The 14,329-nt window shown below is 35.5% G+C and overlaps 1 non-coding gene across 1 annotated transcript; it reads left to right on the top strand.

The window, feature by feature from the left end:
- Window positions 1-10,005: 10,005 nt before the first annotated feature.
- LOC136336829 (small nucleolar RNA U3) lies at window positions 10,006-10,217 on the top strand. Its single transcript, XR_010731610.1, has one exon. It is a non-coding gene; the product is annotated as a small nucleolar RNA U3 (small nucleolar RNA).
- The last annotated feature ends 4,112 nt before the right edge of the window (window positions 10,218-14,329 follow it).

The following is a 14,329-nucleotide window of genomic DNA, read 5'->3' as shown; positions in this document are numbered from 1 at the left end:
CACTAGCAAAATAGGGATAATATTAGTGCCTGTGTCACAAACTCACTCATCCACTGCACTGTTACAAAGATAACATGAGCTAAAACATGTGAAGCACTTGGAACAGTACCTCAGTACCTAACACATATTAAAAGCTCAATGATATTAGCCATTATTTTTATCAAGCACTTTAAATTCTTTGTAACAATGTGAGGCAAATAGAATTTGAAAATATTAAACATCAACAAGACAGGCATTTTGTGAAGTGTGGAGGAGATAAAGATAAAAAAGTGAACATATAAAGACATTTGCATATGGTATGGGATCACAGAGGAGGAGTGACAGTTGACTGAGACAGCACAGAAAAGGTGGTCTGTGGACTGAAGAATAAGGGGAAGAACTGGGAGGGGAAATAGCAACATAAATATGGACTGGGAGGAGCATGGCTGTTTCTGAAGGGTCAGAATGTGCCTGGAGAGAGGGGAGGTCAGATATGAGGCTAATATGGGAGGCCTGGACCTGATCTTAAACCAAGTGCTGAAGTTTAGTTCCTACATATTCAGATACTCTTCCCCTCGTTCTGGATTGAGAACCTTCCATCATTCAGAGGCCAACCCTATTAGGAAGGCAACTCCTGTGGTTTAGTCAGGGTGTGTGAGAAACCTTTCCCTGAAAATAGACTTGCACACTAACTGGTGATCCTGATAAATACAAGAGGTGCCATCTCTGTCAGAAGTTCAAACTTGTGCTTTCATTTCACCCTCTTCCTTCTTCCTACTCTGCTCTCAAATTCACTGCCTCCAGAAACAAATCCAGGTGTTTCTTAATCTCTTTGAATCATCATCTATAACAATTTATTACATGTGTTTATTGCTCTGTGTGTGAAATAATTTCATTAAGTTCCTTTTTTTCTTTTTGTCACTGCAATAAAATTAGCCAGTAGTAGAGTCCCTATCTATGAATAACACTTTTTTTTAATTTTTTTATTTTTTTTACAGAGACAGAGAGAAAGAGAGAGGGAGAGATAGGGACAGACAGACAGGAACACAGAGAGATGAGAAGCATCAATAATTAGTTTTTTGTTGGAACACCTTAGTTTTTCATTGATTGCTTTCTCATATGTGTCTTGATGGTGGGGCTACAGCAGACTGAGTAACCCCTTGCTCAAGCCAGCGACCTTGGGTCCAAGCTGGTGAGCTCTGCTCAAACCAGATGAGCCTGCGCTCAAGCTGGCGACCTAGGGGTCTCAAACCTGGGTCTTCTGCATCCTAGTTCGATGCTCTATCCACTGTGCCACCGCCTGGTCAGGCTATGAGTAACACTTTTAAAAAAGACCAGTTCCCATGCTGAAAGAAGTCAAGGGGTATGGTAGCTGAGGAGCAGAACAAGGAGAAAAGAACAACAAGCAGTTGGGACTTGATGACATTAGCTGAAGAAGCAAAGTGAATTTCAAGAATACCTCTCAGGGGTTGCAGGAGCAGCTTTGCTCAAGTTCTTACTCTATTTTGCATTTCCCCAGGGTGTCAGTTTTATGAAACAATGTGACGGGATGATTTCTATCACTTGAGAAACTGTGTTAAAAAAATTTGATGCAATGGCAACAGCAAAAATTGTTATGGTAGGAATCAAATTGGTGCTTCCTTACTGGAAATGAACGAAGCACTAGTGCCTGTCAGATTATTTCTGAGCTCTGCTTTTCAAACTTTAATTTGAGAGGGTGGGAGGAGGTTTAATGGAAATCTGAATTGCTGTTAGAAAAGGTCTGTATTTTAAACTTTGATTTCATAGTTGTCTCTATGTTCAGAAGAAAATTATTCTTTATACTTAGACATGATAACTCTGTCAGTTCTCAGTCTATTAATGAGGGAGGGAAGGAGAAGGGGAAGAAATAGCGTGAACTATGTACTGAATGAATCGGTTCTGTATTTATCAAATAACACTGTTATTCCTAAATCTATATATGGGCTATATTGTATCTTATGTTGTAAGGAATCTTAAACAATTTACCTTTTAAACTTATCAAAATATTACTTTTTAAATCAGCTTCTGATGATAACATTCTCACTGTATGGTTGAAATTGACTAACAAACATTTCACTTTTGTATTTTTTTTAAGGAAACTCTTGCTAAAATAATTGTCAGTTTTGTCTACTGTTCTTCGCTTTAGAGAGAAAGAGTAAAGTGTAATCATGCAGCCAAGATGATGGTAACCACTGGACTCATTTTACGCACTGAAAATTAAAATAATATTTAGATACCAGTTTATGGAAAGCTCACAAAATGTATAGAATAACAGTTGGTGATTTAAAATTAGAATGACTATGACAGCAATTCCAACTGATCTGTTTAGACTTAGTTAGAAATCAGACACCATACTCAGCACGGTCTATACATTGTCTCACTAGACTCTTTCAGTACCTCTAGAATGTCATTTTAATTAACCCCATTTTACAAATATGAAAACTAAGGTACAAAATAAAATAGCTAATAAGTTGGAAAACTGTCATCCTAACCCAAGTTTATCTATATCTAGAACTTAAATTTTAGTTATTTTAAGTTGTGCTCAAAGCTATATTACAATGATATTATTTCAGAGATAATGTTTATTATACAAGTAATTGAATCTGGCTTGTAACTTTCTTAAAATGTTCCTTTGAGCTGAAATTTTCTAAACTTGGTGTTCATCCAACTGCTGTAGCAGGAGGCAAAGAAAATACAGCAAGTTCTGGTAGAGGCGGGAACAGATTTTAGGATTCTGTTTGGATTTTGAGACAGGCTGGAGCCTGGACCAGAATCCAAAGCCTGTTGAAACAGTTGTCTCTTCATTACAGCAATAGAGTAAGAATTTCCATAGAAACTTAACTCAAGCACAAAAGTTGACCTAGAACAAGATAAATAAACACAAATTTATACTTATCTCTTCTTCCACATTGGCATTTAGATGATATTCTTGATTGTTTTGGTTTCCTCCATCTTGTGAGCAGTAGGCTAGAGCTCTCTAATCTTAGAGCAAGAATGAGCATTTGCTCTTTAACAATTGATGGTCTCTTATTCTGTGTTTTACTCTTAGATGACAGAATGATCACTGTGTTCTAGTCAGTTCTGGTGTCTAGTATGTACACTGTGAAGTCTAAATATGGCATCATATGAGCTCTCTTCAAAGGCAGGAGAGTTGATTCCCTACCTCTCCTCTTGTGCTAACTTGTCCTAACCTGTGTGTTAGTCCCCAGCAGTTGACATAATTTTGTCCACAGCCTGGACCAAATTAAGCTGGAACACAAAGAACAGAGTGATGGAGGAGCCTGTGTTCAGGTCTTCTTTATGGGATAAAATAGTCAAATAAAATCTCAGGCCCTCACATATGTTTCCTGCTCTGAAGAGTTATATTAAAAGTATCTGAGTCATTTTCTAACCTCAGCACTGTGTATCTTTTTGCAAATTACTCTTGCTTGTCACTACTGCTCCTTGTGCATGATTCTGCTATTCACTTATCAACCTATATTGTGTTCTTTTGTTTCCAAGTCAGTTTCTTCCACCCAACACTGATATTTTTGATACATGACTTGTTCAACTTCATACTTCAAATACACAACAGAAAGCAGGTGCTCATTAAATCTTGTTCACCAAATCAGGAATGCAGTCAATCAAAATCTTCTCTTTTCAAACATCCTAACATTTTCCTAACCACATTTCACCAAAAAATGAACTAATCCATTTTTCCAACATGTTCACATAAGAAACTCACAATTAGAATGAGATAGATAGTATGTGCACATGATTTATTAAAAATGAAAAATACAATTCATGTTCTTGAATTGAGCAGTGTTCATTATTTCAGTAAACATCTATAATGTATAAGCTACAATGTTTAGGTGAGCAAAGTTAGACAAAGGTCCCCACCCTCCGAGGACTTATAATTTGGCAAGGGAGATAAAGAATAAAATAAAAAAAAACAACTAAATTAGATTGTATGCAAGGTGAAAAATCTTACAGTAAAAAAGTAAGAATGGACAGTTGTGCCTAGGCCAGGTAGCTTGATTGGTTAGAGCAGTGGTCCCCAAACCCCGGTCCGTGGGCCATTTGGTACAGGTCTGCAGAGAAAGAATAAATAACTTACTTTATTTCTGTTTTATTTATATTTAAGTCTGAATGATGTTTTATTTTTAAAAAATGACCAGATTCCCTCTGTTACATCCATCTAAGACTCATTCTTGACGCTTGTCTCGGTCACGTGATACATTTATCCGTCTCACCCTAAAAGGCTGGTCCATAAAAAATATTTTCTGACATTAAACTGGTCCATGCCCAAAAAAGTTGGGGACCACTGGATTAGAGCACTGTCTTGGTTTGCAAAGGTTGTGGGTTTGATCTTTGGTCAGGGCACATATAGGAAAAAATTGATGTTTCTGTCTGTCTCTCTCTCTGAAATCAATAAATAAAAAAATTAAAAATAATAGAATAGACAATTGTCAGAAGAGGGGAATGATGTTTGAGAGGGAAGAGAGTTTTTCAGTATTATTATGTAGGATGGTCAAAGTAAGTCTACAAACAAAGAAATGAAGGAGAGGTAGAGGTGAATTAGTAAAAAAGATATCTAAGGAAAAAACATTCCAGGCAAAAGGAAGGCTTTAAGTGGAAGAGTGTCAATAAGGGTGCTGATGGTTCTGAGTGTGCTATGGGAGACAGCTGGATGTTAGGACTGAGAGGTGAAGGAAACAAGATCATAGAGCCTGGTAAGTAATTCGAAGACCGGTTTTTCACCTGAGTGAAGTGAGGAGCAAATGGAAAGTCTGAGTGATTCAATGTGGGTTAAAGATGTGCTGTGCTGAGAACAGACAGATAAAGACAAGGGTAGAAGTAAGGAAAATGGTTAGGGTAGAAAAGACTCTAGTATGGTGGAGAGGTTGGTGCCAGTGGAGGGAGTGGAAGTGAAGGGATTCTAAATATATTTCAGAAATTTCATTCTTAGATTGGTGGACCTTTTACAATATAAACATCTCTATAACCTATATATCATCAAAGAGTATGACCATTGAATTAAAACTCATGCTAAAAGGAAACATAGTTAACATGTCAGATGTTTTTCTTAATAAATGGGTATTGTATGGGGAGTTAAAACCACATCTTAAGACAAAATAGCCTTAGGGTTTGGGAAAAATATATATGTGTGTGGTACATGAATATATGCATATGCTTGTATATTTTTGCATATACACATAAAGACATACATGTACATATATATGCACATACATACATAGACATACATATCAACAAGTAGCAATAATCAAATAAAATAATCCACATATGAAAATTGCTTTATAATTCCTCATATGTTGTGAGTGCTTTTTTGTTGAGTGCAATTGATGAAACAAAAGCACTGGACTCCTGAGCACAGTCAGGGTGATTTTTCAAGACAGTTGATATTGCCTTCCCTGGGAAGAAGCACAAAGCTTATTCCTGAGAGTCTAAGAACAAGACAGGGCAGTTGTAATAGGAAATGGGCAAATAAACTTCTAGGAGAGCCAACCAGGGAGAAGCAGAAGAGTGGGTATTATCAGGCACAGGACTACATGCAGGAGTGTCTGACCAGGCTTGACAGCTAGGTGGGAGATGGGACTGGAGACATACTTCACTTGTTGCTGCTAGTTTAGAATAAGGCTCTCTGGGGGTTGGGGGCACATTAGCTAAGAGAGACTATGAGTGTGACTTGTTTCAAAAACTTCTTTTGCTAGAGAGACCTGACTTAACATCCATGGGTGGAAGTTGCACTCTCAAACCAGGCAGAAATCAAGTGTTTCACAAATTTGTGGTACTTTGTTAAAATTCCTAGTCATAGATAATAATGCAAAGCTCCTTAGAAGGAGAAATGAAAAGCTATCAGAATAATATTTGCTTTCACCTGCTCAGATATAATGTTGAAAGCACCCGCTTATTTGTAGTTTCCTCCTGGGGAGCATTCTGAATCCCATCAATTTTAGTTCCAGGGAGAGCACAGTAGAGCAGTGCTGAGGAGGGGGGGGGAAACCCAAATTTCTCTTGTCTGATTTAAAACCTGTACCCCACACTGAGCTTCTCTGTTTGTTAAAATCTCTAACTGGTGTTTTCTCAACTTGCTGCTTGGCTGGTTTCTTATTATTGATTTCATTTTGGGTTTGTGAGGCTGTATTTGGAGCCCTTTCCAGAGTTTGTTTGGAAGCTCTTTTTTTAATTTAATAAAAATGCGTTTTTAAAAAGTATATTACACCACCCTGCCGATTTTGTTCAAATAAACCTGCTACTGTTTTCAGTGATTTCCAACCATTTCAGTGCCCTTAGTCTCATTCACCAAAAGGACCCCTGTGCAATTCCTGGCAAAGTAACAAAGTCAAGTAGAAAAATGAGTGTTCTTTACTGCTTTTGAAGGCTCTTATACAACAAAGAAAAAAGATTCATTCAGGAGACTGCTTTGGGGAACAATACATCAGAATTCAAAAAGGAGAGGCTACCACCACCCCAATTTCAGCTAAACAGCTTTTGTTTCCTAAACAGAATTCTTGCATTTTTTTTAAATACCCAGATCCAAAGCAATCAGCCAAGGAATAAATTTAAAAGTCAGTGACTATACTAGATTTAGACTTAAAATAGTGTATGCTCAGAGTTCAATAAATTTGGCAACTGAGAAATATTCAAAATAACATGTTCCATACTGGCATTTTATTGAGCCTTAAGGAGAGAGTTTAAACCCAGTGAGATAGAATCTAATATCAGCATGATTCAGCACAAGAAGTTCATTTTAAACATGATCAAGAGCTCTAGGATTTACCCCTAATTTTGCCATTTTCTTCACCTCTAAGTTACCCTGTCATGGGAATCTCCATTAAGTCAGGTTTCCAAGCTGAACACCACGGAAATAGTCTCAACTCTCTTATCTCTTCTGTCAAGTGGTTCTCGGTTCTGGACATTCTATTTGAAATATCTATGAGATCTAACCTCTCTTCTACCATCACCACTTTAGATCAGGCCTTTTCCATATTTGCCATAGATTTTCACAAGAATTTTTATTTTTTTAAAAATTTCATTTAGAAAATTAACAGGGTGACATCAATCAATAAGAGTACATAAGTTTCAGGTAAACATTTGTATAGCATTTGAACTGTTGATTATGTTGTATACCCATCACCCAAACTCAAATAATTCTTTGTCACCATGTTTGTCCCTCTATACACACTTCCTCCACCCTTTCCCCCACATCTCCCCCCCTTCCCTGGTAACCACTTCACTTTTATCCATTTACATGAGTCTCAGTTTTATATCTCACCTATGTGTAAAATCATACAGTTCTAAACTTTTTCTGATTTACTTATTTCAGTCAGTATAATGTCCATGCTGTTGTAAATGTCAATATGTCATCATTTCTTATGGCTGAGTAGTATTCCATTGCATATATGTACCACATCTTCTTTATCCAATCCTCTACTGAGGGATACTTTGGTTGTATCCATGTCTTGGCAACTGTAAATAATGCTGTGATGCCTGACCAGGTGGTGGCGCAGTGGATAGAGCATCGGACTGGGATGCGGAAGACCCAGGTTCAAGACCCCAAGGTCTCCAGCTTGAGCTAGGGCTCATCTGGTTTGAGCAAAAGCTCACCAGCTTGAGCCCAACGTCGCTGGCTCAAGCAAGAGGTTACTTGGTCTGCTGAAGGCCCGCGGTCAAAGGCACATAAAAAAAAAAATAATAATGCTGTGATGAACATGGGAGTGCATGTGTCTTATTATACCAATGTTTTTGAGTTTTAGAGTAGATACCCAGTAAAGGGATTGCTAGGTCATATGATAGTTCTATTCCTAATTTTTTTGAAGGATCACCATATTGTATTTTCTTCCATAATGGTTGTACTAATTTACATTCCCACCAGCAGTGAACGAGAGTTCCTTTTCCTCCACATTTCCTCCAATACTTGTTATTACCTGTCTTGTTGATAATAGCCAATCTAACAGGTGTAAGGTGGTTATCTTATTGTAGTTTTGATTTACTTTTCTCTAATAACTAGTGTCATATATCTGTTGTCCATTTGATATCCTCTTAGGAGAAATGTCTGTCCATGTCCTCTCCTTATTTTTTAATTGGATTGTTTGCTTTTTTGTTGCTGAGCACTGTGAGTTCTTTATATGTTTTGACTATTAACCCTTTATTGGAGCTGTGGCTTGCAAATATCATCTTCCATTTTGTTGGCTACCTATTTATTTTGTTGTCAGTTTCTTTTTTGTGCAAAAGCTATTTAGTTTGACATAGTTCCTTTCATTTATTTTTGCCTTGACTTCCTTTGCCTTTGAAGTAAATTTTATAAATTGTTCTCTATGGGCAAGGTCCATGAGTTGAGTACTTATGTTTTTTCTTCTTTGTAATTTATTGTTTCAGGTCTTATATTTAGATCTTTTATCCGTTTTTGAATTACTTGTTGTTCAGGGGGACAAACTGTAGCCAAGTTTCATTCTTTTGCATGTGGCTTTCCAATTTTCTCATCACCATTTGTTAAAGAAGCTTTCTTTTCTTCATTGTGTGTTTTGGCTCCTTTATTGAAGATTATTTGCCCATCTATATGTGGTTTTATTTCTGGGCTCTCAATTCTGTTCCATTGGTCTGTATATCTGTTTTTCTGTCAATACCATGCTGTTTTGATTACTGTGGCTCTGTAGTATAATTTGAAGTCAGGCAGTGTGATACCTCTGGCTTCATTCTTTTTCCTCAGTGTTGCTTTGGCTATTTGGGGTTGTTATGTTTTCATACAAATCTGGTGATTTTTTGTTCTATTTCTTTAAAAAATGACATTGGGATTTTTATTTTAACAATTTTTTTCTTCTCTAATTTATCTTTTATGCTGCCATTATTGTCTTTTGAAAACTAAATCTGATATTTCTCTCTCAGCTTAAAAAAAGCTTAACAACAACAAAAAGAGGTATAAGTCTTTATTGTAACTAAATCATTCACATTCCCTAGCTAAATGCATCCTCATGAGCTCACACTAACCTACTATCAAGCCTCTTTAAAAAAAACAAACTTTCTACTATGCTATCTTTTCCCTAACTACATGAAAAGGGTAAGGAACCTCCACTGCCTTTTACACCTCTGTGAGATTTTATGCATGTAGATTTCTTCCTGGAATGCAATATGATGCAATGAAGAAAAATTTGGCCTTGGAACAAGATCTGGACCAGAATTTCAAGTCTATCATTCATTAGTTAATAGCCTGCATGAACCTGAGCCTTAATTTTTTTTATTATAAAATGGGAATAATAACATCCACTTACTAGGCATATTGAGAGGAATTTAGTGACATAATTTATGTGAACTCACCTAATAGAATTGCCTAAATGTATAAGGCATTTATATAGTTTGACTTCCTTTACATATTACAAAATTTGAATTAAATGCAACAAAGAGAAAGAGAGAGAGAGAGAGAGAGAGAAAAGAAGAACAAGAATAAGAAGAAGGAGAAGAAGAATTAGAAGAAGAAGAGAAAGAAGAAGGAGAAAGAGAGGGAGAATGAGGAAGAGGAGGAGGAAGAGGAGGAAAGAAAAGGAAATTATAATCATTAGAAAAACACATTGACTAACAGGAACCAAAGATAAAAATGAAGTTTGGGCCTGGCTTGTGCTGGCACAGTGGATAGAGTGCTGACCTAGAATTCTGAGGTCGCTAGTTTGAAACCCTGGGCTTGCTCGGTCAAGGCACACATGACAAGCAATGAGAGTTGATACTTCGCATTCTCCCAACTCTCTCTCTCCTCTCTCTGTAAGATCAATAAATAAAATCTTTTAAAACAAAAATGAAGTTTAGCCTATAGAATACATGGAGTTGGGCCCTTAACACTGTGAAGATCTTTCTTTTTTAAATTTCACATTTCTGTTTTCTGAGCACATCTATTTAGTGTTTTCTCTTGGTGTATGATGGTTACTTCTTTGGTTCAGCTTAAATGGCAGGACACAGCTTACTGTAACTCTCAAATTTTTTGTGCTTTATTCCAGACAATTAAGAAAATCCTGAAAGACTATACTTTCAGGGATCATTTCTACAGTTTGTTACTAGAGAAGTTTCTCTGATCATGTAGAGCACCTGAAACCACAAGGAAGGGTTGCAGTGTTCTCTCCTGGGCGTGAAGCTGGCTCTTGGTGTTGCTTGTGCAACTGCCTTTTGCCATTGATGATCGTTCTCTTCCTTTAGAGAGAGTAAGAGGGAGAGGATGCAGTCTGAGTGGTAAAAAAAGAAAGAAAGAAAGAAAGAAAGAAAGAAAGAAAGAAAGAAAGAAAGAAAGAAAGAAAGAAAGAAAGAAAGAAAGAAAGAAAGGAAATCCTGAGCTCAGCCTGATGTGGTGTTGGCACAGTGGATAAGTGGATAAAGCATTGACCTGGGATATTGAGGTCCCAGGTTTCAAACTCTGAGGCTCCCTGCTTGAGCATGCACCCACCAGCTTGAGCACAGGGTTGCTGACTTGAGCATGGGATCATAAACATGACCCCATGGTCTTTGGCTTGAGCAAGGAGTTGCTGGCTTGGTTGGAGATCCCTAGTCAAGGCACATATAAGAGTCAATCAATGAACAACTTAAATGCCATGTCTATGAGTTGATGTTTCCATCTCTATTCCTTCCTGTCTGTTACTGTCTTTGTCTCTCTCTCATTAAAAAATAAAAATAAAAAATAATAAAAAATGAAAGCCTGAGTTCAAATCCTAGAGAACTCTTCTTCTCCATCTTGGATTGGGTGGTACCAAAAAGAGTAGCATCTGCTGTCCCGAAGTAGTAGGTATGGTGAAAGGTCTCTTTTTAGAAAACATTGCTGGCAGGTAGTACCATGAGAGCATTGCACATCTGTAAATATTCTCTTTCTCCTTATTTGCCCCCTAATTGTTTATTTTATTCTGAGTCCTTAATGTCAAGCTCAAATAATGTCTTCTTAGAAATGTTTTGTCTAGTTCCCTCCAATGCCCAACAGATTCCCTTCATCACCATTGAACCTTACATCACCTTTTGGACCACTTATATAAAGTCACTCTACAAAATGACTCATGACTCAGTGTCACGCTTGGAAAAGTAAGCACCTGAGGGCAAATATGCCATCCTGTTTATCTTTCTTTCCCAAGCACCCAGATAGTCTCTTGTTTGCAGTCGTTCTCAATTCACGTTTGGTGGATTGCTGCATCAGTATTTTGTAACTGTGCAATGGTAGTTATTTTGTCTTTTTTCAGAGAACTACATCTTCACATTGGTTTTTGTTAAAGTTTTTTTTTTTTTACTTTTTAATTATAGTTAACATTCAATATTATATTAGTTCAGGTGTACAGCATAGTGGATAGACATTTATATAACACACTAAGTGATCACCCCAAAAAGTCCAGTACCCACCTGGCACCACACATGGCTATTACAATATTACTGCTTGTAAGTAGGACATCTTTCACACCCTCATAACTACTAATTTATACTTCTTAATCCCTGTACCTGTTTCACTCAGCCTCCAACTCCCTTCCCTACTGGCAACTACCAAAATGTTTTCTGTATCTATGAGTTTCTTTTGTCTGTTTATTTTGTTTTTTAGATTCCACATATACTAAGTGATATCATATATTATTTGTCTATCAAACTTATTTCATTTAATGTAAAAGTCTCTAAATTTCATCTATATTATTGAAAATTGTAAAATTTCCTTCTTTTTATGGCATAATAATATTCTATTGTATGTGTGCACCATATCTTCTTTATTGACATCTATCTATGAGTACAGGCTGGTTCTATATAATGGCTATTGTAAATAATATTGCAGTGAACATAGGGATGCATATACCTTTTCAAATTAGTGTTTTTAGATTTCTTCAGATAAATAACCAGAAGTAGGATTGCTGGATAGTGTTATAGTTCTATTTTTAATTTTTTGAGGCACCTCCAAACTGTTTTCCACAGTAGCTGCACCCATTTCATATCCAACCAACATTGCACAAAAGTTTCCTTTTCTCAACATCATCAGCAACATTTGTTATTTGATAATTTAATCATGAAAGTCATTCTGACAGGTGTGAGTGGTATTTTGTGGTTTTAATTTGCATTTCCTGATAATTAGTGATGTGAAACATTTTTTCATGTCTACTGGTCATCTGTATGTCCTCTGAAGAAATGCCTATTCACGTCTTCTGCCAGTTTTTTTTTATCAGATTTGAGGGGTTTTTGGTGTTAAGTTTTATGAGATCTTTATATATTTTGGTTATTAACCCTTTATGGAATGTATCATGGTTGATACTTTCATTTAGTATGTTGTCTTTTTATTTTGTTGATGGATTTTTGTTTGTTTATTTTGTTATGCAAAAGCCTTTTAGTTTGATGTACTTCAATTTTTTTTCTCTTGCTTGAGAAGACATATCCAAAAAAATCTATCTACCTATCTATGAATATCTATCTATCTATCTATCTATCTATCTATCTATCTATCTATCTATCATCATTTATCATCTATCTATCTTACTAACAGCTATGTCAAAGACTTTACTACCTGTTTTCTTCTAAGGAGTTTTGTGGTTTCAGGTTTTACATTTGTATTTAGTTTATTTTATCCCTTTTATTGTGTAACAAAAGAATCTTGTTTCCTTGATTTGCATGTACCTGTCCAGTTTTTCCAACACCATTTATTGAACAGGTTATTTTTATGCCATTGTATATTCTTGCCTAATTTATCATATATTAATTGACCTTGTGGGTGCTAGTTTATTTCTGGGTTCTTCATTTTGTTTATTAATCTGTGTGTCTGTATTCACAACTGTACTGTGCTGTTTTGATTATTATAGATTTGTAGTACAGTTTAATGTCAGGTAGCATGATACCTCCATCTTTATTCTTTCTCAAGACTGCTGTGGTTATCATGATCTTTTGTGGTTGCATATAAATTTTAGGATTATTTGTTCTTGTTTTGTGAAAAAATGCCATTGTTAATGTGAGAGGAATTACCTTAAATCTATAGATTGCTTTGAGTAGTGCACACATTTTTAAAATGTTAATTATTTTTATCCATGAGTATGGTGTATGCTTCTCTTTATATGTATCATCTTTAATTTTTTTCTTTATATCTCATATTTAGGTCTTTTACCTGCTTGTATTAACATATTCTCAGATACATTTTTAAAAGCAATTAAAAATTGGGCTGTTTTCTTAATTTCTCTTTTCTGGTAGTTAGTTATTAGTTTATAAAAACACACCTAACTTCTGGATTTTAATTGTGTATCCTGTTACTTTACTAGATTTACTTGTCAGTTCTAATTGGTTTTTTTTGGTGGAGTCTTTAGGGTTCTCTCTATATAATATCATGCCATCTGCAAATAATGACAATTTTACTTCTTTTATCTCAATTTGAATTATTTTATTTTATTTATTTTGTTTGATTATTGTGGCTTGGACTTTCAATGCTATGTTGAATAGGAGTGTTGAAAGTGAACATCCTTGTTTTGTTCCTGACTTTCAGCTTTTACACATTGAGTATAATGATGGCTGTGGGTTTGTCATAGATGACCTTTATTATTTGAGGTATGTTTCCTCTATTCCCACTTTGTTGAGAGCTTTTATCATAAATGGGTGGTGAATTTTGATAAATACCTTTTTTTTTTTGCATCTGTTGATAAGACCATATAATTTTTATCTTTCATTTTGTCAATGTGATGTTAATGTCACATTAATTGATTAGCAGAGTTTGACTCAAACTTACATCCCACAAATAAATCCCACTAGTTATGGTGTATGATCTTTTTAAAGTATTGCTGAATTTGGTTTGCTATATTTTGTTGAGGATTTGTACATCTATATTCATCAAAGATATTGACCTATAACTTTCTTTTTTTTTTTTTTTAGAGGTTTTGGTTTTGGACTCAGGGTAATGCTGGTCATATAAAAGAGTTTAGGAGCCTTCCTTCTTTTTCAAATTTTTTAAATAGTTTAGAAAGATAGGTGTTAATTCTTCTTTTAATGTTTAATAAAAATCACCTGTGAAAACATTTGTTACAGGACTTCTGTCTGTTGGCAGTTTTTTAATTACTTATTTAATTTTAATACTTGGTATTGTGTTCAGTTTTTCTGTTTCTTGATTCAGCCTCAGAAGATTGTATGTTTCTAGGAATTTGTCCATTTCTTCTATGCTGTCCAATTCATTGGCATATAATGGTTTATATTTCACTTAATTCTTATATTTCTAGAGTGGCATTTGTCACATCTCTTTTTTCATTTCAGATTTTATTTACGTGAGGTATTTTTCTTTTTTAACTGATGAGTCTGTTTAAGGTTTATCATTGTTTTTGTCTTTTAAAAAACTAGCTCTGTTGCCTGACCAAGCAGTGAT

The sequence above is a fragment of the Saccopteryx bilineata genome, chromosome 4 (assembly GCF_036850765.1).
Source record: "Saccopteryx bilineata isolate mSacBil1 chromosome 4, mSacBil1_pri_phased_curated, whole genome shotgun sequence".
NCBI classification, from domain to species: Eukaryota; Metazoa; Chordata; class Mammalia; order Chiroptera; family Emballonuridae; genus Saccopteryx; species Saccopteryx bilineata.
The sequence above is the reverse complement of the archived record's forward strand: the minus strand, read 5'-3'. Positions and strand labels throughout refer to the sequence as shown.